Source organism: Gorilla gorilla, chromosome 3 (assembly GCF_029281585.2).
Source record: "Gorilla gorilla gorilla isolate KB3781 chromosome 3, NHGRI_mGorGor1-v2.1_pri, whole genome shotgun sequence".
NCBI classification, from domain to species: domain Eukaryota; kingdom Metazoa; phylum Chordata; class Mammalia; order Primates; family Hominidae; genus Gorilla; species Gorilla gorilla.
In genome coordinates, this window is record NC_073227.2 from 198607684 (window position 1) to 198630123 (window position 22440).

General features: G+C 36.6%; 1 long non-coding RNA gene across 5 annotated transcripts in view; it reads left to right on the forward strand.

The window, feature by feature from the left end:
* The window catches only part of LOC101142849 (uncharacterized protein C9orf85), a 284381-nt gene that overhangs the window by 144143 nt on the left and 117798 nt on the right, over positions 1–22440 (forward strand). For 2 of the 5 annotated variants that reach the window (XR_008678855.2, XR_010133553.1), the window contains 2 exons: positions 3759–3833; positions 6733–6803. This is a non-coding gene — a long non-coding RNA (uncharacterized protein C9orf85). Of the gene's footprint in view, positions 1–3758; positions 3834–6732; positions 6804–8801; positions 15426–22440 lie in introns of those variants that run through there. The other 3 variants (XR_010133554.1, XR_010133552.1, XR_008678854.2) reach the window with 2 other exon arrangements.

Consider the following 22440-nt stretch of genomic DNA (forward strand, 5'->3'; position numbering starts at 1 on the left):
CATACATTATCTTGTTAGCCGACCCGTATATTAGGCATATTTACTACTATACTTTGATTTACCTTGAGATCAAGCTTTGTTCTATTATCTAAATTTCATAGGTTCAAACATTTTCTTTACAAAAGAAAACGTATTACTGTTTTATGAAGAATGTAACCTATGATTTTTCTAATGTTTCTAGTGAATTTTCTTCTGGCTTAAATAATATTAAAATAAAGCAAGTTAAATTAACTTTGCAATATGATTTCTAGTTCTTTTCTCTAGAGCCATTACAAATGACTTTTACTACAGTTCTATATCATTTATAGTATATCCTGATACATTAAATTTATAGAAAATGTACTCAAATTGATATCTTTTAAAAAATTTTCACTAAAGGGTGTATTCATACAAAATAGAATATGAATTCCACAATATGACTTGTTTTATATTAAAAAATTATTATTTTTAAAAATGTGTTTTGCATTATTTACATCTGGTGAAATTAAAATATGAAAGAAATACGTATCCATGGTTCTTTGGAAAGTGTAGTAAATTTGAGGTCTATGTATGCTTTATTTTAATGTGAACACAGAAAACCATAGAGGTGTTTTTTTTCCCCCTTTGGAGATAAAGCAGTTGGGTAATGGATAGCAAACCACCTGTCTTCTGCTCGGAGAATGTACTCTTGTTGCTCTGGGTTCAGAGAGAATCCCTCCTGGTACCCATTGCCATGTCCTATATTGTAAGTTAATAAAGTTACAGTCTAATGGTCTTTTTGAGTAAAGTACACTTCTGAGTCTCTTTTTGCCCAAAGGGTCTGCACTATTAGTAGAGTCATTCCCAGTGCTCCTTTGATATTTTGCTTTTCTGTCCTTTCTTGTGAATGAATTAGTAAGAACAGTGATATTAACTATTCACTTCCAGTGTTGGTTCCATTGCATTAAGTGGCCAAACATAATTAATTCCTAAAATCTAGTCATTTCCTCTGTCACGTTTATTAAGTCTGCAAAAGCAAAACAAAAACCCCACTTTATTAATACAGGAGTATTTTTTACTTGTTTTGGAGGTTTACTCAGTTTCATCTTTTTCTTTAGCATGCTTTTCTTGTGTAATAAACATTTATTCTCACAGCAAAATATTCATTTCAATTATGCTATCAGTTAAATAATTTATTGAATTTGTGTGATCATTTTCCTCCCTCATTTATCTAAATTTGTTAGCGCCTCACGGTTTATGAAGGGTCATAAATAGTTTACTGGATTTATCTTTTCCAATTTTAATCTAATTCTTATTTACCCATGACTGCTGAAGTTATCCAACTATTGTTACTGAGATGATGTTGGGAAATGACAAAGAAAGTATCATTTGATGTACAATTTTGTACAATCTGTATTTTCTTATGCTCCTTCTGTTTTTGTTGTTTAGTTTGGCATTTTTCGAGACAGAGTCTCACTCTGTCACCCAGGCTGGAGTGCAGTGGCGTGATCTTGACTCACTGCAACCTCCGCCTCCCAGGTTCAGGTGATCCTACTGCCTCAGCCTCCCGAGTAGCTGGGATTACAGACATGTGCCACCACCCCTGGCTAATTTTTGTATTTGCAGTACAGATGGGGTTTCACCATGTTGGCTAGGCTGGTCTTGAACTCCTGACCTCAAGTGATCTGCCTGCCTTGACCTCCCAAAGTGCTGGGATTACAGGCATGAGCCATGGCATGTGGCCTCTTATGTTCCTTTTTAAAAGGCATTGAAAAAATGTGAACATTTTATAGTATCCTGTTGATTTTATGAATGTATCTTACTCTTAAAATTTTTTTTCTTTAAGATATATCTGTAAATGTTAAGTAGTATTCATATTTTATTAACTGGCTATTTTAAAATTGAACTTTCTTCCCATTTGGTGTATAACTAGCATTTTCCCACTTTGTTTTCAGAACCTGTTTCATCCCCTTTATATTCCATGCACTCTGTTCCTCTAGGGTATTAGGTACCTTCATGTTAGAATGTAGGAATTTGCTAGGGAATATTTATTTATTAATTGTGTCCTATATGTTCAACATTGGAAAGTCACTTGGTGATCATCCATGGAAAGTCCTCTTGTTTTCTTTCTAGCTATTACGCATTTTATCTATCTAGTCCCCACTAATACAGATCCATTATATCTTTTCCATAGAATTTTCCTTGTTTGCCCCAAGTTATCTTCTCCATTTTAAGATCTCATCTGGATTAATTTTGAAGATTGGTAGAAAGTCCTTTCTGATATGTTTTCCATCTACTCTCATCCTGCTAGGCTCTCAGATGCTTACAGTTCCATTATTATTATTGTGTAAGTTAAACACTGTATTTTGAGTTATTGCTCTCAGTGATCACATAATGAATTATTATCTAAATTTTCTTGCCTTAAAATTTTAAGGGCCACATTATGGAACTGCTGGCCCATATTAAAAATGTGAACTCTGTCTAAAGAACCTTTTACTGGCCAGGCGTGGTGGCTCACACCTGTAATCCCAGAACTTTGGGAGGCCAAGGCAGGAGGATCACTTAAGGCCAGGAGTTTGAGACCAGGCTGGCTAACATGGTGAAACCCCGCCTCTACTACTTGGGAGGCTGAGGTGGGAGAATCACTTGAACCCAGATGGTGGAGGCTACAATAATTATGCCACTGCTCTCCAGCCTGAGTGACAGAGCGAGACTCTGTCTCAAAACAAACAAACAAACAAGAACCTTTTATCACTCTTCAACCTGTGTGCATTACTCAGACTTGGAAATCTTTTTTGTCCTTTCAGGGATAACCCCTACCTCTAGAATTATTTACTTTCTAAATTTGAGTGTGAAAATCTAATGAATAAGATTTGCCTTATTCTCTTTGATCTTTGTGCCACCAAAACTTGTGAATGTTTCATTTATTACTAATTCTCTATATTTGCAAATTGCACATTAGAAAAAGTAAGTGAAATCACATTTTTCAAAGGAAATTGTTTAATTTTTATCAATGAACACTTCTTAAAATGAAAAAAAGATGAGCTTCCCTTACTTTCATTTCTAAATGTAGTTACATCTTTACAGTAAGAGTTTAGGTATACATTTACAATGAGATGGTTAACAGAAAGCATTAAATATCCTGAATTGTCAGATGGGAGAGCTTTATCCACAAAAACTCCTTGATCTCTTTTGCCTGTGAGCTTTCTCAGCTTTTGTATCTCATATAATCCACATTTGTTCTAATTTTATGTTGTCTGGAATCCTTTCATGTGTGTTAGATTTGCCTCTTGAGGTAAATGCTAAAGTTTTTTACGATAAAGCTTATGTCACATATTTGTATATTACCTCTATTTCTATATTTTCAAAAAAGTTAATTTGTTAATCAAAAGATTGAACTTGTTAGTTACTAAACAGATTGTCTCTAATTGTTAGACAAAGAATATTTATGTGAGCAATTGACTTTTAGCAATAGCACCATAAAGATAAAGGCATATTAATTTAAACCTTAATTTTTATGGGTAAGGAAAATGATCCATAGAAATTAAATGAACATTGAAAGATGATATAACAAAATTGTTCTTTTAACCTTTTTGAAATGTTCACTTTTTCTAAAATGTGCACTTTTATACACATTATTCATCTTTAGCATCTTTAGTACTGGATCAGTAGAAATAGTATTTTTTAAATTTTACATGAGTGGCTATTAAAGCATACAACTAGGGGTCTTTAAATTATAAAACCTAAACAAATGATTAATCTCTCCTAACGCTAAAATATTTTTAAATTGATTACTACAGTGCTGGTAATGATGTATACCTGGCAGTTGACCGTCAAATCTTATGAAGGATTAAAACATAAAGTTTGCATTAAAGGTAAGATTTCTATGTACCTTATAACTGTTTCATCTCAGAAAACAATATAACAACTTCCTTTTCTAACAACCAGTATTTCTTTTTTCACAAACATAAATCTGTGAGCTATTAGCAAACACTGAATTGACATTCCATTGAAAAGATACACACTGAAATTTACAGTGTAAAATACATTTTATGTCCTCTTTATGGAAAACACAAACACATACCTACACGTGCACACATACACACACTCACCCTCACATGGAACTCTATCAACATAGCATAACTAACTGCAAAGTATGTATCTAACTAAAAACATCGTTATGTGACAATGATTCTCTCCTTGACCAAGCTCTTTTCAGGCTCCTCTGAACTCTTCTCAATTAGGCCCTGACTTTTGGGCTTCTGTGTTTATCTCTGCATTGTCCAGCTTTAGCAAGAATCGTGCTGAGCCAATTTATAAAAGCACCCCTCCATCCCCAGTTCTTGGTCTGACTACTCTGAATTTTATCACCTGGCCTGTCTTCAGCAAAACTCCTTAGGTCAGCTGAACAAATAATTACCATACCTCCTAGTAATTGTCCATCCAGCAGCCCCTGACTCTGCTCCTTTGCTATAAATCCTTTTTTCTTATTGTATCTGGAATTAAGCCCAGTGTCTCTCACCTGCTACAATCCTCCATTGTAGTAGCCCATTTTGAATTAAGTCTTCCTTATCATCTTTAACAAGTATCTTCAGTAATTTTTCTTTAAGATAAAAATATATTCCAGCAATTCAGTTTTTACACATTTCCTCTTAGATGTTTATCATTCTGCTTTCTTATTAGCAATTAAATCATAAAATATAGTTATATTCACATTTAATGTTTGCACACTTACAACATGTAGTCTTTGAATCAATAGCCCTAACACTTAAAATGTGCTTCAGAATGGCCTTTTCTCCTTAAATATGTTTTTCTTAGCCCACTGGATAAAAATGCAAGTTATTGTATTGAATAATATAAACCAGTACACATGTTATAAGCACCATATTATATATCTCTGCACAAGACAGAAGAATGCATTCCCCCCCTCAAATAGACATTTAAGTTCTGAGAACAAAACAATACATAGGAAGTAATAGAGAGAGGAGGTTGGAGCCCCCACTGAACAACATGAAGCCCCTCACCTGTTTGTCCTCTGTCACATCACCTTTTCAGTGAATTCAATACCAAGCCTTAATGCTGCAGTTAGACACTAAGCAATGATCTTTTGTTCATTAACTGTATACTCCTTGATGTTCAGCTCTCATTTACACAATGTCAATATGCTTCTTGCAGTTCTTTTTGCTCTTTCAAACAAACTATGACCTTTAATTGAAAGGAGAAAATTAGTTATGATACTGTGGCAGGAGATACCTTCTGGGACTTGAATTTGCCAGAAAAGATAGTAGCTAAGAGTTTGGTGCCGAGAAATCTGGGAGTAGAGAAAAAATAAAGTGGAAATAGAAGAAAAGTGACATGTGAAACATATTTATAATAAACAGATTAATATGAAATCTACATAAAGAGAATAGACTAATGATGCCTGAATATAGCATTCATTGTCTTCTGTCTCAAATTTTTATTTTCAAGGACTGACGGTAAGCTGCTTGTGTGTAATGATAACTGGCTTTTTTCCTTCCTTTTCTTTCTGAAATCATGCTGTTGGCGGTTAATCAGTCATAATAAGAATGTTACAGTGTCCTCAGCACTTGTCCTCCTAAAAGCTTAAAGAACACAAAATGTCCTGGTTCACTCACTGGTTTTATTTTTCCCAAACTCCATATGCTTCCATTGCACAGCCTCTGGGCCCAATTAAATGATTTTTAAAAATTAGGTTAGCAAAAAGAAGAAAATGGCCTGTTTTTTGTAGATGCAAAGACTAAATGGTCCCCCTACATCGAGGAGTTGACACAGACAATGATAACAGAAAGAGGAAAAAACAATAGAATCCTTGCATGTGCCCCCCCACTCCCCTTCCCTCTTATTCTTTGTAGGGACAAAAGAAGGCAGCATTCCTTTTTCCATCATCTGCTGTCACAATACTGACTGGCTTGCCTTGCAAAATTACCTCTAGAATGACACAGAATTTGTACCAAGTGCAGGCAGATGACAAAACTGAAGATCAAATAATATGCAATTGAGAAATGATTTTTAGGTGCTTTTCAAAGCATTAAAGGCTTCTAGGTATTGGCCCCAAATAGTGGTGTTTATTTCATGAATGCTTGAAATGGATCTGGCAATTTTTCAATAATATTGACAAACATTACCTCCTCTTTGAAGCCTTCCTCAACTTGCCCAGCCAGAAAAAGTGGTCTAAGGACTGCTCTTATCAGAAGAAAGCTTTAGGCCAATATCTGATCATCTAAAGGATCTTGAAGGATTTAAAGTTACTGAATATTTGAAATAAAGGCCATCTGAAAATTCTGAAATATATGATCACTATCTATTTTGTTCCATTTACCTATTGCGACATGACAAACCACCCCAAACTTAGTGACAAAATGTCAATCATTTTATTATGCTTAGACTTTCTGTGGATCAGAAATAAAGGCACATTGCAGGCATGGTTTTCTCTGCTGCATGTCAGGGCCTAGAAAGCCTTGACTGGCTGGAGGTGACTCACACTTGTGAGTCATCTGCAGGTTTCTCCATCTGCGAGTTGGGTTCTTGGGCTGGGGTGACTGGCAGGCTCAGCAGGGACTGTCATCAGAGCACTTACTTGTCCTCTTCCCAGGAGGCTTGGCATTCTCACAGTACAGCTGCTGGCTCCCAGGGCCTGTGTTCTGAGAGGGAATATCCAGATAGTAGAGATTCCAGAAAGCCAGATAGAAACCTTATGCCTCTAAGGATCTTGCTTTGGAAGTCACATAGCATCACTTCTTCTGTTATCTACAGGTCAAAACAGTCACAAGCCTGCTCAAAGTGGAAAAGAGGGGACGGAAATGGAACCTCTTCATGGGAGGAAGGTAAAAGCATTTGGTACCGTCTTTAAGACTACCACATTACACCGATGGCATCTTCTCCACACTTTTAGCACAGCCTCTCTGCAACTCGATGATCTGCAATTTGTTTTCTCTTCTCCCCAAGTGACTATGAGCTCATGAGGGGCAAAAATTATTTATAATCTTAAAAAATTATATTCTAAGAAACTTTATTAAAATGAGACACTATAAATATTGAATGAAGTTTACATACACACACACCTAGAGAAAATTAAAATGTTAATAATAAAAGACAATCTAAAGTCTATGGTTTAATCTCTTACTTAAATACAGTCAGTTGCATTTGAGTAACTTGACAGTGATGCAGGGCAGGCGACCCCCGGAAATTGGGGTTTAGCCCATGAGGGTTATTGGCTTCACCCAGGAAAGAACTCAAGGGGGAGCCAGTGGTGTTAGACAGCAACTTTTATTGAAGCAGCAGCGTACAGCAGCAGCAGAGGTATTTCTCCTTGTGGAGCAGGGCCACCCCATAGATAGTGAACTCAGGGTAGTGGCCGAGAGCCACTTCTGTAGTCATATTTATACCCACTTTTAACTACATGCAAATTAAGGCGGGATGATGCAGAAATTTCTAGGAAAAGGATGGTAACTTCCAGGTCGTTGGGCCATTGCCATGGAAAGGGGTGGTAACTTCCGGGTGTTGCCATGGCAATGGTAAACTGATGTAGCACACTGGTGGGCATATCTTACGTAATGTTGCTTTTGCCCCAGATGCCCTGGACCTTTTAACTAGTCCTCAATCTGGTCCAGTTTCCGAGTCCCTGCTCCAGAGTCGAGTACCGCCTCCTACCTCAATGGGCAAGAGTCTAGAAAATTTAATCCTTAAGCCTGGTAACTTACATAATTATTTTTGTTTGGATGCATTCTAATTGTTTCAAGGTTTTCTAGAGATGGACAATTGAGAAGGTGGCAGTCTTGCCTATTTCTAGCAAAATTTCATTAAATAAATGCTAGCAGACAACAACAAAAAAGCCCTAAAAAGAGTGTTTGTTATTTTGCCCTCCAGGTGCAGATTGAGATGTGACTTTTATCAATTAAGAAAATTGATCATAAGAAAAAGGAGATTGTGACTTAGAAGCTTTACCTCTAGATTTATCGTTTATATTCAAAAGTACATTGACAGTCCTCTGTTCCTTGAACAAGACAACATGCCTCTTTGCAGAGCTCTTGCATTAGCTTTTCTTTTGTCTAGAATGCTTTTTCCATAGTATATACGTGCCTCATTCTGTCACTTTTTTTTTTTTTTTTTTTTTGAGATAGAGTCTCGCTCTGTTGCCCAGGTAGAGTGCAGTGGTGCGATCTTGGCTCACTGCAACCTCTGCCTCCTGGGTTCAAGCGATTCTCCTGCCTCAGCCCCCCCCCAGTAGCTGGGACTACAGGCAGGTGCCACCATGCCCGGCTAATTTTTTTTAGCTTTTTTTTTTTAGTAGATACGGGGTTTCACCGGGTTAGCCAGGATGGTCTCAATCTCCTGACCTCGTGATCCACCTGCCTCAGCCTCACCTCCCAAAGTGCTGGGATTACAGGCATGAGCCACCGCGCCTGGCCTCTGTCACTTTTTAAAAACAACAGCTTAAATGTCAATGCATTGTCCTTTTTAACTATACTTTATACAGTCCTTACTCCTATCAGTCTATCTAGTTTTGTCATAGTATTTACCTAACAGAAAACTACTTATTTGTTTATTTATTTAAGTCAACCTCCCTTACTGGAATGTAAATTGCATAAGCATAGGGCCTTTCAGCTTTATCTTCTACTACCATTCTAGTTCGTAGTACAGTGACTGGTGCATAATAAACAATATACATTTGTTATATAAAAGAATGAGTACAAAGCATATGAAGACATCCTCCATTGTACAAGGGCATGGAGAAAATAAATAGTGATACATTTAATGAATTTATGTATTGAACAATTTTAAACATCACATCTAAAGAGCTTAACAAGTATTTGTTTTTATAGTTTTTGCTGAAGCACCAAAATAGAGGCAAAGTTTTGTGGAGGCCAAGTGCTACCTTATTCTCAAATGGAGTTTTAGATCATCCATGAATTACTTGCAAAAGGGACGTCCTGAAACTCTGCACCACTAGACCATCGTACACCTTTAATGAATTCTTAGATGCATTTTATATATGATGTATGTATATAAAAATGAATGAATTCATTAGAAGACATTTTAAAAATGGGAATTTCCCTGGACAAAGAGTTTTAGGAAAGTGGAGTATTTCTTTTGAAGCTATGTGAGGAGAGCTTTTGGAAAAGCACTAAGGAATCTTGATACGTATGCTTCGTGCTTCTGTAGACACACAGTTGGCACCTGACTCAGATATAAAAAAGTCTCAAGGTTTTATCATCACTGGCAGAGCAAGAGGAGAGATGGCCAGAGTGGGACACTGCAACCCACCCACTGATGTTGGGGCGAAGATGCCCTGGGCCAGACCTATAACACATAAATAGAAAGGAGCTGGACTTGAGGGACTTGATTTTGGACAGGACACTGTCAAAAGCCCCCACCTGGGAAATTGTACTAATAGCCCCCACCTGGGAAACTGTACTAATAGAAGAGTCAGCGTGGGGTGGTGTGTTAGTTTGTTTTGATGCTGCTGATGAAGACATACCCAAGACTAGGCGATTTACAAAAGAAAGAAGAGGTTGAATTGCACTTACATTTCCGCACGGCTGGGGAAGCCTCACAATCATGGCGGAAGGTGAGGAGGAGCAAGTCACATCTTAACATGGATAGCGGCAGGCAAAGAGACAAAGAATGAGAGCCGAGTGAAACGGATTTCCCCTTATCAAACCAGCAGATCTCATGAGACTTATTCACTACCACGAGGACAGCATGGGAGAACTCACCCCCATAATCCAACCATCTCCCACCAGGTCCCTCCCAGAACACGCAGGAATTATGGGAGTACAATTCAAGATGATATTTGGGTGGGGACACAGAGCCAAACCATATCAGGTGGACTGCCAGTAAAAAGGGGCAGGCGTGTGTTAATGCTTTGGAGAAGGCATTGTGTCTCTGATACGAACTACAGGTGAGAGAGAGATCCCAGCGACAGAAGGTCGCCAAGGAATCTGTGGGAGAGGAAATAAGAATTTGCCTGTCTGTTCCCAGTTGTTTGAGACTGGGGAGAAGACGATGAGAAAAGTTTTAAATTGGATGACAGGTTGATACTCAGATATTAGGCAGAAAAGAACTTTTATACCCCTGAAAAATGAGAGTTCTTCTTAATAACTAACTAGAAAAAAATGTCAGATCGGCCTAATATTTCATCTGGGGATAAATAAGGACAGTTCAAAATTAGAAAGAGCAGTAGTGAGGAAAAAAAAATGGTCACTCTCTGCTTTTAACCTGACAACTCTTATTCAGTCAATTTAAATGTTATACAGGTTTTAGATAAAATACTAACAAGTAAAACACCTATGATAGAGTTCTGAGTAAAATGTACAGCATTCTGTACTTCATAAATAATATAAACTCAAGTTTATTATATATATTACATGTTCTCTCTATATTCTTTCTATATAATCTATTATATGTATTTTCTCTAATAGTAATTAAAAAAACCCACACATACAGGTATGTATAGAAAAAACTGGATGCTGACACACTTACCTAATGTTAAGACAATTTTTTCCCCAGGGATTGATTTAAATTTTCTTCTTTATATTTATTTCCTCTGGCCCTGGAGGCAGTGTATACTTTACTCATTCTTTGATGCAAATGCTTTTTTTTTTTTTTTTTTTCCAGACGGAGTCTCACTCTTGTCGCCCAGGCTGGAGTGCAGTGGTGCTATCTCGGCTCACTGCAACCTCCTCCTCCCGGGTTCAAGCGATTCTCCTGCCTCAGCCTTCCAAGTAGCTAGGATTACAGGTGCCCGCCACCATGCCCTGCTAATTTTGTATTTTTCGGTGAGACAGGTTTCGCCATGTTGGCCAGGCTCATCTTGAACTCCTGACCTCAGATGATCTGCCTGCCTCAGCCTCCCAAAGTGCTAGGATTACAGGTGTGAGCCACTGCACCGGGCCGCAGGTACTTTTTTGAATCCTTTGAAGGTGTCTGTTGGAAAATGTGATTACACTTCCCAGGAAGCAGGTGATAATCTCTCCCTAAGCCCCTTGACAATGGATGGTCCAGCCTCCTGTTGGGGTTGCTTGGTCCTTTGGCATGATTTAAAATTTCTTAGGCAAATTTTTATTTTCAGGCAGCCGCTCGCTGGTTGATGAGAACCACCTGCATGCTGTTGCCCCTGCTGATGAGAGAATTCTAGCTGGTTCCAGGGCTGCTTGGGCTTTCTCTGCACAGTACTTTCTTGTTATTACCATGGCCTCTTGCCTTTATTTCATAGGCCTTTGTCAGACCCTGGGTAACAGTTTTCCTAAATATCCAGGGCTCCAGGAGGCCCTTTTTCTAGGCTTAAAACTCTCCTAACTTCTTCCCAGTCGGGAAATTGAGACTTAGAGCAGACCAATAACTTTCTCCTAAAATAAATCACCTCCTCTATCTGCAACCTAGGTCAGCTTCTCTAACTCTTTTACCAGCTGGAGGCCAGTGATCTGCTAAGGTCATATGTGTGCACGTGTTGCTGGGTGAGTCTAGCTTTCTATAGGCTATGGGAGTGGCTGACATACATTTCCTAGGACTTCGTCATACACATAATGGAAATAATTCCATGTGAGCATACCATTTTTAGCTTACTAAATCCAAAAGTATATTAAAAGGTACTTTATGATAAATAGAAGAATAGAAGAATATTTTCACTTTGTAAAAGTTTTCAATGTTCTAATTCACTCATTAACAGTAAAAATCACATAAATATCTTGATAGATGCTGAATAAGAATTTTATAAAGCTCATTATTTATTTTAAAAATTGAAACAAACAACTTATAAAGTTGAATTTCTGCCATATTATGTATTTTTTAAATTCTCATAAAATTGAATGGAAACTTCCTTAATGTGTTAAAAGCTTATACCAAAATATAATGTAAATATAAATATTTGATGCATATACATCAAATATCACATTTAAAGATTAGATACATTATCTTAAATTGGGAGCAAAACAAATGTCCAATTTTAATTATTGGATTTCAATAAATCACTTGAGATTAGAGCTAATTCTTTGGAATTCATGTAAAAGAAATATGGATTTTGAAAATTTTGAGAAAAAAATAAAACAGTATAACTCTATGATTACAGAGATATGATCTGCATGAAATCCTAGTAGAATTAACAAAGAATGAGTGTTAATAAGAGAACTGAACAAGTTTGCTAAACATGAGGTCAACTTTCTCAATTCTTCAGCATTCATTTAAGTAAGTAATGCCAACCAAAACAAAAAATAATGTAATATAAAACAATAGCAACAAAATTTTAAAAGTATTTAGAAATTAACTTTGGAAAGAAATCTATAAACCTTTATAATAGAAATTTTAAAATTGTAATAAATGAAATTAAAGAAGACCTAAATAAATGTGGAAATCTATTATGTCTTTATTTAAAAATATAAAAGTTTTTATTCCAAAATAAACGTATAAGTTCAATGTAATTTCAATAAATATTCAGTAGTACCTTTGAGGAACTGAACATATATACGTATATACAAAATATACAGATACAAAAATATCTGTGAAAAAGTCAGCTGACAAAAAAGAAACAGGAAATCTTCTTAGTGATATATAAATGTATTACAAAGCCTAAGTAATAATAATATAGGAAATAAAGAGTGAAAATATTAATGTAACAAAATAGAGTTCAAGAGCAGACCCCTTGATCTGGGAACTAGATAAAGATGAAAGTGGTATCATGTCCAATGGCAAAAGGTTGAATGGTTCATAAATTGTTTTGGGAAAACAGACTTACAAAGTATAAAAATAAAATTGGCCTTCTATTTCATAGCATATACAAAGGAGGACTCCTGATTGATTAATGATTTAAATGCAAATAGTAAAACCATAAAAAATAATGGGGCTATGGAGACTTCATTACAGAACCTTAAAAGCACAATGTATATGGATTTAACTGCAATGGATTTATCAACATAAAAATTCAGGATATTTTTCCAGCAATGAATATTACAAAAAATATTAACAGATGGACGACAGATTGGGAGAAGATATTTGCAAAGGGTTTAATATTAAAACTATACAAAGAATGTCTTCCAAGTAACCAAAAAGATGAAAAAATTAGTAAGGAAATTGGCAAAGGATATAAATGGCACAAAATGACTGAAAATTATGTGTATAGATGTGCAACCACATTAGTAATCAGATAAATGCAAAATAAAATAAAATACTACTTCACAGTTATTGGAGTCCCCAAATGGAAAAGAAACTGTGTTGATAAGAATATGGAGAATTGATGCTTGTCATCTATAGCTTATGGGAACATAGACTGGTGCAGCCTTTCTGGAGGAAATTACACAGTGGTGGATTTACAAATGCTTATATCGTACTACTCAACAATGTGATCTTTGTTATTTTATTCTGGAAAAATCTTGCCCCCATTCCAAGCAAGAACATGTTTTGTGGAAATAGGTAATTGGAGGCAACATAGCTATTATTATTAGGGGAATGAATAAAAGCAAAATGTGTTGATTACATACTATGGTTGTATTAGTCTGTTTTCATGCTACTGATAAAAACATACCTGAGACTGGGAAATTTACAAAACAAAGAGGTTTAATTGGGCTGACAGTTCCACATGGCTGGAGAGGCCTAACAATCATGGCGTAAGGCAAGGAGGAGTAAGTCACATCTTACGTGGATAGTGGCAGGCAAAGACAGAATGTACCAGCAGGGGAAATGCCAGATGCTTATAAAACCATCAGATAATGAGAACTCACTCATTATCATGAGAACAGTAAGGGGGAATAGCCCCCATGATTCAATTATCTCTGCCTGGCCCCACCCTTGACACCTGGAGATTATTACAATTCAAGGTGAGATTTGGGTGGGCACACAGAGCCAAACCATGTCAATGGTATTCATAATCAACATGTCTGATCTTAAAAACTTCCTGTTGACTAAATAAAAACAGAATATTGATACATAGTAATAATTACAAGTACCTTCACAAAACATTATTCTTGTTTTAGAAAAAATTCTCATACTGAAAAAAAACCAAAAACATGAAATCAAGCATTTATTCCATTGATAGATGAATGGGGGTAGGACTCAGGGAGGAAGGTGAGAAATATAAGATAAAATATATAATAAAATAAAATAAAACAAAATGGGACCTTTAAGACTAATGGTGAACATGTGTCATGATTTATGTGAAATGTTTAATTCAGTTATTTGGACCTGTGGTAAAAATCAAATACCAAGGGGTAAAAATTAAATGAAATTTTATTTTAATGCACAGGAAAATTGATCATGCAGACAGGTCCTATTCTACTATCAATCTCTTTTTAGGAAATCCCTTTACAAACAGTAGACTGTTGAGCATTGTTTCTTCACATTTTCTGTATGTGAAGATTTAAAATATTAGGCATTTTTGAATATGGAATTGATAATGTATGGTGAAGGCAATTTCTTTGTGTGTTTTTACAATGCTATCCAATACGCAATGAGTATGTAAAACATTTCTGTCAACTTCAAGTGTGCCATTTTGTTCTATTACTTGCCAATATTTTCGCTGCATGAAACTAATTTGTTTCTGAGGAGTTGGTGACTTTCTTTAACATATTTTATGGACAATCCAAAACAATCCATTAAGCACTCCCTCCCCACACTCCCTGTTTTTCTGTTGACATTCAGATTCAACACATTTATAAAATTAAGGACTGTTTTGCCAATCTCAGGTACCAGGTGTACTATACTTTGAGGGTTATTTATTTTCTTCAAAGTCAGACTGGATTTTGGCCCATACATCATTTGAACTTCTCTCCTTGCATTATTTGTCTATAGGAGAAATATTGATTGGAAAAGCAGTGTAGAATAAAGTTAGGTATCCTATATAATTTTTCCTAAATAATTAAAAATGAGTTTTTTTAAAAAGTGATGTTAAAATTGTTAAGTAAAATCCAATATGACTGATTCCTGTTTTGACTTCCCAAGGATTAAAATCTCATTAGATAAGCATGTAATATGTCTTACATGATAAAGTATCCATAAGAGTAGCTAATAGTTTTCTTAGCATGTAACATTCAAAACTGAGCAATTAATAATATGGAGTGACCAGTAGCTAACAGTATTTAAATTTAATGAAACCTTCACAAATTCATGTTCTTCCATTTCACAGAAGGAGAAAAAGCTGATATTTAACAGTATTCAGTTTTTTGGGGGAATACTTTTTAGGAGTAATAATATTTTCTAAGTGCTTATTCAAGATAAGTTTTACATTATGGGAAAATGCAAGTTATTAATTATCATTAGATTTATTTAGTGTTCTGTCACTCTTACATTTTTGGAGATTTTCCTAATATGTATATTTTGGCATCCAACCTCTCAATATCTTGCATGGTATTTAATACTGATATAGATATTCCTTTTTGTTATCCTGGAGTTTGAAAATGCCAGCTTGTGGTACGTCCTTTGTATATTATGAATTAAAATATTTGCCATTCTTTAAAATACCATGTTATCCATGATTTATCTTTTATTAACATTAAATCCACAGACTGCCATAAGCATAGTCTTATCACAGTTTCTTCTCACCTAAGTATTTAACAATATAAATCAATGTGTTAGATGTTCTTTCATGTGCTACGAGGGAAAAATAACTGGCTTTTAAATGATTTTTAGTTGTAATTATAACAATAGCTATAGTTCTTCTCCTGATGGCTTTTTTTCCCAGGTGGCCTATTTTTATCCTGACATTTTTGTCCATCCTATGAATTTCATCATAGGGAAGGAACAGCAGTTTGTCTTACAGCAGCTCAATTTCAATCTCCAGGTGACAAGCTGATATTTCTTTCCTTTGAAGAAGCTTTTAATATGATGGGTTAAATGTCAAGGAAGAAAAAACCATCATATATTGAACCTTGATAACCTCATTTCTCTTAATATTAATAACATTGACATTTGATTTTTAAAAAATGTTCTATTTTTTAACAGATGTCAAGATTTTTAAATAATGCATTTATTTAGGTATCTTGCACGTTGTTACCAAGTCATTTAGGGTAATCACATTATTTTGGTGAATATAAAAGAAATAAAGGTATTTACTCATCTTCAGCTGATAGTATAAAAAGAAAAACTGTGAATTATTACACTAAAAATTCTGTGATATTGTATTCATTTTAGTTTAAAAATGGTATCTACTATGAATAACATGAAGGAGCCAAAAGACTAGAGTTGAAAAAATAACTTCTATTTATTAGATGATAAAAGAAAAGTAAGTTACAAACAGGAGAGTTTAAAATGGTTTCTTACACTGGCTTCTTAAATAGATTTTATGTTACTTTTTTTCAGAGACACAACTATTTAAGTATTGAGAAAATAGAACGTTATATGTTTACTGTCTGTTTACCTAAGGCCATTAATTATACAACAAATACTAAATGTAGTCATGTGTCCGGAATTGGTGGGTTCTTGGTCTCACCGACTTCAAGAATGAAGCTGCGGCCCCTCACGGTGAGTGTTACAGTTCTTAAAGGTGGCGTGTCCGGAGATTGTTCCTTCTGATGTTCAGATGTGTTTGGAGTTTCTTCCTTCTGGTGGGTTTATGGTTTCCTTGGCTGAGGTCACAGTGAGTGGTACAGCTCTTAAGGCAGCACGTCTGGAGTTGTTTGTTCCTCCCGGTGGGTTCATGGTCTCACTGGCTTCAGGAGTGAAGCTACAGCCTTTTGCGGGCAATGTTACAGCTCATAAAGGCAGTATAGACCAAAACAGTGAGCAGTAGCAAAATTTATTGCCAAGAGCCAAAGAACAAAGCTTCCATGCTATGCAAGGGCACCACACCAGATTCCTACTGCTGGCTTGGGCAGTCTGCTGCTTTTATTCTCTTATCTGGCCCCACCCACATCCTGCTAATTGGTCCATTTTACAGAGAGCTGATTGGTCTGTTTTACAGAGAGCTGATTGGTCTGTTTTGACAGGGTGCTGATTGGTGCGTTTACAATCCCTGAGCTAGACACAAAAGTTCTCCACTTCCCCACTAGATTAGCTAGATACAGAGTGCTGATTGGTGTATTTACAAACCCTGAGCTAGACACAGAGTGCTGATTCATGCATTTACAAATCTTGAGCTAGATACAGAGTGCTGATTGATGTATTCACAATCCCTTAGCTAGACATAAAGATTCTCCAAGTCCCCACCAGATTAGCTAGATACAGAGTACCAATTGGTGCATCCACAAACCATGAGCTAGACACAGGGTGCTGATTGGTGTGTTTACAAACCTTGAGCTAGATACAGAGTGCCTATTGGTGTATTTATAATCCCTTAGCTAGACATAAAGGTTCTCTAAGTCCCCACTAGACTCAGGAGCCCAGGTGGCTTCACCCACCGGGTCCCGCACGAGGGCCACAGGTGGAGCTGCTTGCCAGTCCTGCACCTTGCGCCAGTACTCCTCAGTCCTTGGGCGGTTGATGGGACCGGGTGCCATGGAGGAGCATGGGGCGGCACTCCTCAGGGAGGCTCTGGCGGCACAGGAGCCCAGAGAGGGGGGGTGGGGGGTGCTCAGTCATGGCGGGCTGCAGGTCTGGAGCCCTGCCCTGCAGGGAGGCAGCTAAGGCCCGGGGAGAAATCGAGCACAGCGCTGGTGGGCGGGCATTGCTGGCGGACCCGGTGCACCCTCTGCAGCTGCTGGCTGGGGTGCTAAGCCCCTCACTGTCTGGGCCTGCGGACCGCTCTGAGTGCGGGGCTGCGGAGCCCACACCCACGTGGAACTCGTGCTGGCCCGCAAACGTCACGGGCAACCCTGGTTCCCGCCCGCACCTCTGGTTCAACGCTTCCCGGCAAGCTGAGGGAGCCGGCTCCAGCCTCGGCCAGCCCAGAAAGGGGCTCCCACGGTGCAGCGGTGGGCTGAAGGGCTTCTCAAGTGTGGCCAGAGTGGGCGCCAAGGCCCAGGAGGTGCTGAGAGCAGGGGAGGGCTGTGAGGGCTGTAAGGGCTGTCAGCACGCTGTCACCTTTCAGTAAGCCCCTTACCAAGCCTGAAAAGTAATTTCTTTTCAGTTTTACAGCATAAAAACAAAATCAGGTGCCACAGGAGATGTGATTCATGACTCTTACATAGCTTTAAAATGAGGAGATATGGGAGGTTTTTAGCCTCTTAAATAAATGCTGCAAGTATAGCTTACTTCATTTATTCTTTCTAACAATCGCTATACACACAAACACAAGTATGAACACATATAAGATGTGTAGTCTATACTTTTAGGATGGTAGCCACTAGCCACGTGTAACTACTTAGGTTTAAATTTAAATTCATTAAATTTAATAAAATAAAAAGTTCGTTTTCTCATTTTCCCATTTTAAGTGCTCAAGAGTCACCTGTGGCTGCTGGCTTCCCGATTGAACGGTATAGGTCTAAAACATTTCCATCATCGCAGAAAGTTCTATTGGACAGTGCTGCTAATTGATTTCTCAGTGTGGAAGGAGGTGTCTTTAAACACCTTTGATTCTTTCATAACATTACATTCAATATTTTAATATCTAGTCATACATATTTTCCGCTGTTATGGAGCTACAATATGCATCCATGAACTTTTCACAAATTTCTACTTAAAAAAATCAATACCACTGTGTACTATCAAGTTCTTAAAAATTTAAGAACTTAAAAATTAATGTTTAAGAAAATTTAAAATTTAAGTTTAAGAACTTAAACTTAAGGACAGCTTAACCACTCATCACATCATAGAGTAAAGAAGATACACTTTCTTAGGAGAAATAAAACAGATTAAATATTCATGTTTGGTTACTGCTGTGGTTTGAATGTCCCCACCAAAACACGTGTTAAATTTAATTGCCAGTGTAACAGTATTGGGAGGTGGGGCTTTTAACAGGTGATTAGCTTATGAGGGCTCCACCTTCATGAAAAGATTAATGCCCCGATGGAAGCAGTGGGTCAGTTATTACAGGAGTGGGCTCCTAATAAAAGTGCAAGGTGGACTTATCTCTATCTTGTGGAAGGGTGCCTTCCACCCTTCTGCCATGGGGTGCCGTTCACCAGATGCCAGGGCCATGCTCTTGGATGTCCTAGCTTCCAGAACCATGAGCCAAATAAATTTCTTTTCTTTGTAAATTATCCACTCTGCAGTATTCTGTTACAACAGCAAAACACAGACTAAGACAGTTATTTACTTTGCAATTAACCTTTAAAAAATTAGTCATTCTTTCATTTGTTTGAAGGCAAGATTTTGTTGTTTGAATTTGTGGCCTCTACTGAAACTTCTCTTCGAATAATTTTTCTTCAGACTGTGTTATTTTGTAATTGCATAAGGAGTCTGACATTCTAAAGAATGCTTTGAGGGAATTATCTTTCTCTAATCTGAAAAATTATTGGTAATAAGGGCCATGGTAATTTCAATTTCAGTTTCAACAGAATATTTATTATATTAAAACACAAGGGGCACAATTGACAAGGCTAGTATGATATATTAGGTGTAGTTTAAAAATGATAAAGTGCTTTAACTAAAAGTTATTTTATATCAACTTAATTCTTAATTCTCTATCAAAGTATCAGAGAAAAGTTAAACTGAAGTTCAGAAAGGTTATCTAAATTAATGTAAGTTGTGATTGCAAAGTAAGGATTTAAGCTTATGTCCTCCAAACTTGAAGTCCTGTTTTTCAATTCTATAGCTGTGGTGTGCTGGTAAACCAGCTCTTAAAATTAAAAAAAAAAAATTAGTGCTTTGCCACATCTGCTGATTTTTGTGATGTAAATACTCCCACTGTGGCTAAATTTAAGCTACCAATGATTTAAAAAGCGGCTACAAAATTGTCAAATATTTCATTATTGCCTGTCCTGAGTCAGTCTGAGTGACTGCAGCACACCAGTGCCACTCTGCTTTTCTAATATACAGAAAAATTGTGAGTGAAGGGGAGTAGGTGGAAGAACATTGTAGAATTATGGAGAGTCACCCTTTTCTGCTCCTGAATTTTATTACATAGTATTTTCAACGAGGGAGATCTATCTGAACATTCATCCAACTATGATTACTGAAGGTCATAAAAATACATATCCATAATTCTTTTCTATTTGAACTTTGTTGCATGGTACAACAGATTCTAAAAGAAAAAATCTAGTGTACTATCATTTTCAATGAAAATTCAATTTGATTCTCTTTTGTGCTCTCTCAACAAGCTGATGCCAGGCTGGCGTCTGACCAAGGTAAAGAATAATGCTGAATGATCAAGTAAAACATAGGAACCACATGCATATCTTGATATTACATGTCTCCAATGATGAGACTTTGTCCTCAGAACAGAGGAGACAACTTTCGACTCAACTGACCATGCTATCTAATAACTATCATAAAGAACAGCATACCATTATACAATGTTAAAACTATTGGTTTTGTTTTTACAGATGTTCTCCAAATTATAATTGCAAATCATCATTATTAAAAATTGCACTTAACAGGCCAATTTGTTCAATTACATGCATGCATATTTTGGTGTTAACTGAATTCTCTAGGTGCAATGTTGAGTCAATGTTACCCTAAATCTAATACAGCATTCCACAGAAGAGATGATCTTTGATTGAAGTGAGAGCCTGGTAAAACCTCAAAAACATCCTCAACTAAAATGATCTCTATCATGCTCAAATGTCCCTGCACATAAAGCCACCCACGAAGCATATTAAAAAAGGCGGTTCTGTAGGCTCCACTGCAACGGACTCTGAAGGAGTACGTTTAAAGAATGGTTGAAGAACGTGTACTTTCCACAATCACACCATATGGATTTGATGAAAGTTTAAGCTTCTACTGAAATAGAATTAAAATAGAAGAAAATTAGGTATCCAAACTTCACTAACTTTAGGCCTCTAAACACATAGTTTTCTAGTTCTTAAAGACTTTATATCCCCTTAAGTACATTTCCTTAGATCCTCTTTTCCTGCTTTTAAATTTTGTTTGCATTCCAGTTCACCTTTTATTATGCACATTATACATCGCTTTTCAGTAAAACCTGTCTTGACTCACCCCCGAGTAAATTTACCTCTCCTCTTTCATTGCATATGTAAAATCTGCATTTATTCTAGCATCTATTGCACTCCAGTGTCCTTTCGTTTGCTTCGTTTTGATCCGTAAGGGCCTGCAGCCTTCTTGAGATCCGGGATCCTGTTAATTTTGTGTTCCCTATCAGTGACTTGTCAAATATGTCGAACAGATGACTGAACAAATCAGCTTACCTGCTACCAAAATTGCCTCACAGAGTTAGGCTTTATTGTTGGGTTTTTAGGCCATTAAAAAAAAAATCCTGGTACACATTTTAAAGGCACCCCTATTTAAAAAAAGTGACCATCATATTTCTGCGCATTCTTTATGTAAGAACTCAGTTAATAAACTTCTTTTAGAAAAGCTTTGTCCCTCTTAAGGAATTCATATTATTATGAATTCACAACTCTGCCTATCCAGGTTTGAACCGTGTTTCCATCAGTTACCCTCTGAGTGACCTCAAGCGATTTGTTTAGGATATCTGTGCTTCAGTTTTCTTATCTTTTAAATGGGGCTAAGCTGGGCACATTGTCTAGTGCCTCTGTAATCCCAGCTACTCAGGAGGCTGAGGTAGGAGAATCCCTTGAGCCCAGGAGCTGAAGACCAGCTTGGGCAACACAGGGAGAATTGGTCTCTAAAAAATAAAATTAAAAAAGAAAACGGGGCTATAATCATAAGCACTTCTTGAGCTTTGACTAAATTAAAATATGAAAATAACATAATAGTAAGAAAACATTGTAAATGTTGACTATTATTTCTTTTTAAAAATTTTGAGGCTTATATTTCTCACATTATTTTTCTTATTCAGGTTTTGAAAACATCTGAAGGTAATATTAATATCCATTCACAGTAACTGACCACATCAGTATGTTTGCTTTCTTCTACTTCTTCCTATTTTAATATGATGTTTCTGCACTGCCTGGTTTATGGTATACCTGTGAGATGCCTACTGTATGCCTTGATCTTTTATTTCAAGTTGTCTTGAATAACTTGCAGAACATCTAGACAGCAAATTATTAATAAATACTAAATAGCCTTGGATATTTTACCTTTTAATGTATGTGCATATGATCTTTACATATATATATATATATATATATATATATATAAATGTTTTCCTGTCTGTATTCTCACTCATCAGATGTCACTTTTTGCATTTGTCAATATATTCTACCTAACCTCTCCACCCTAATTTGTTGCTGTGCTTTGGGAAAACCAAATAATCACATAGCCATCAGCTGTGTTTATCTCAGAAAGGACTTTTCGAAGTCTTTAATCTTAGTGAGTAGCACAAATGACATTTTGCTTGCATTGTTGGATAACTTTGGTAGCTATCACCTGATTTAAATAGATGGGTTTGACAGATAAATAATATTGGATCATAAATGAGACATTAAGGCTAACTTTATTCATTTGTAGCAGCTGTTTCCTTTCCCAAAGTAAAGTCCAAGAAAGTATAAATAACAGGATTTGAAGATGATAAGCAGC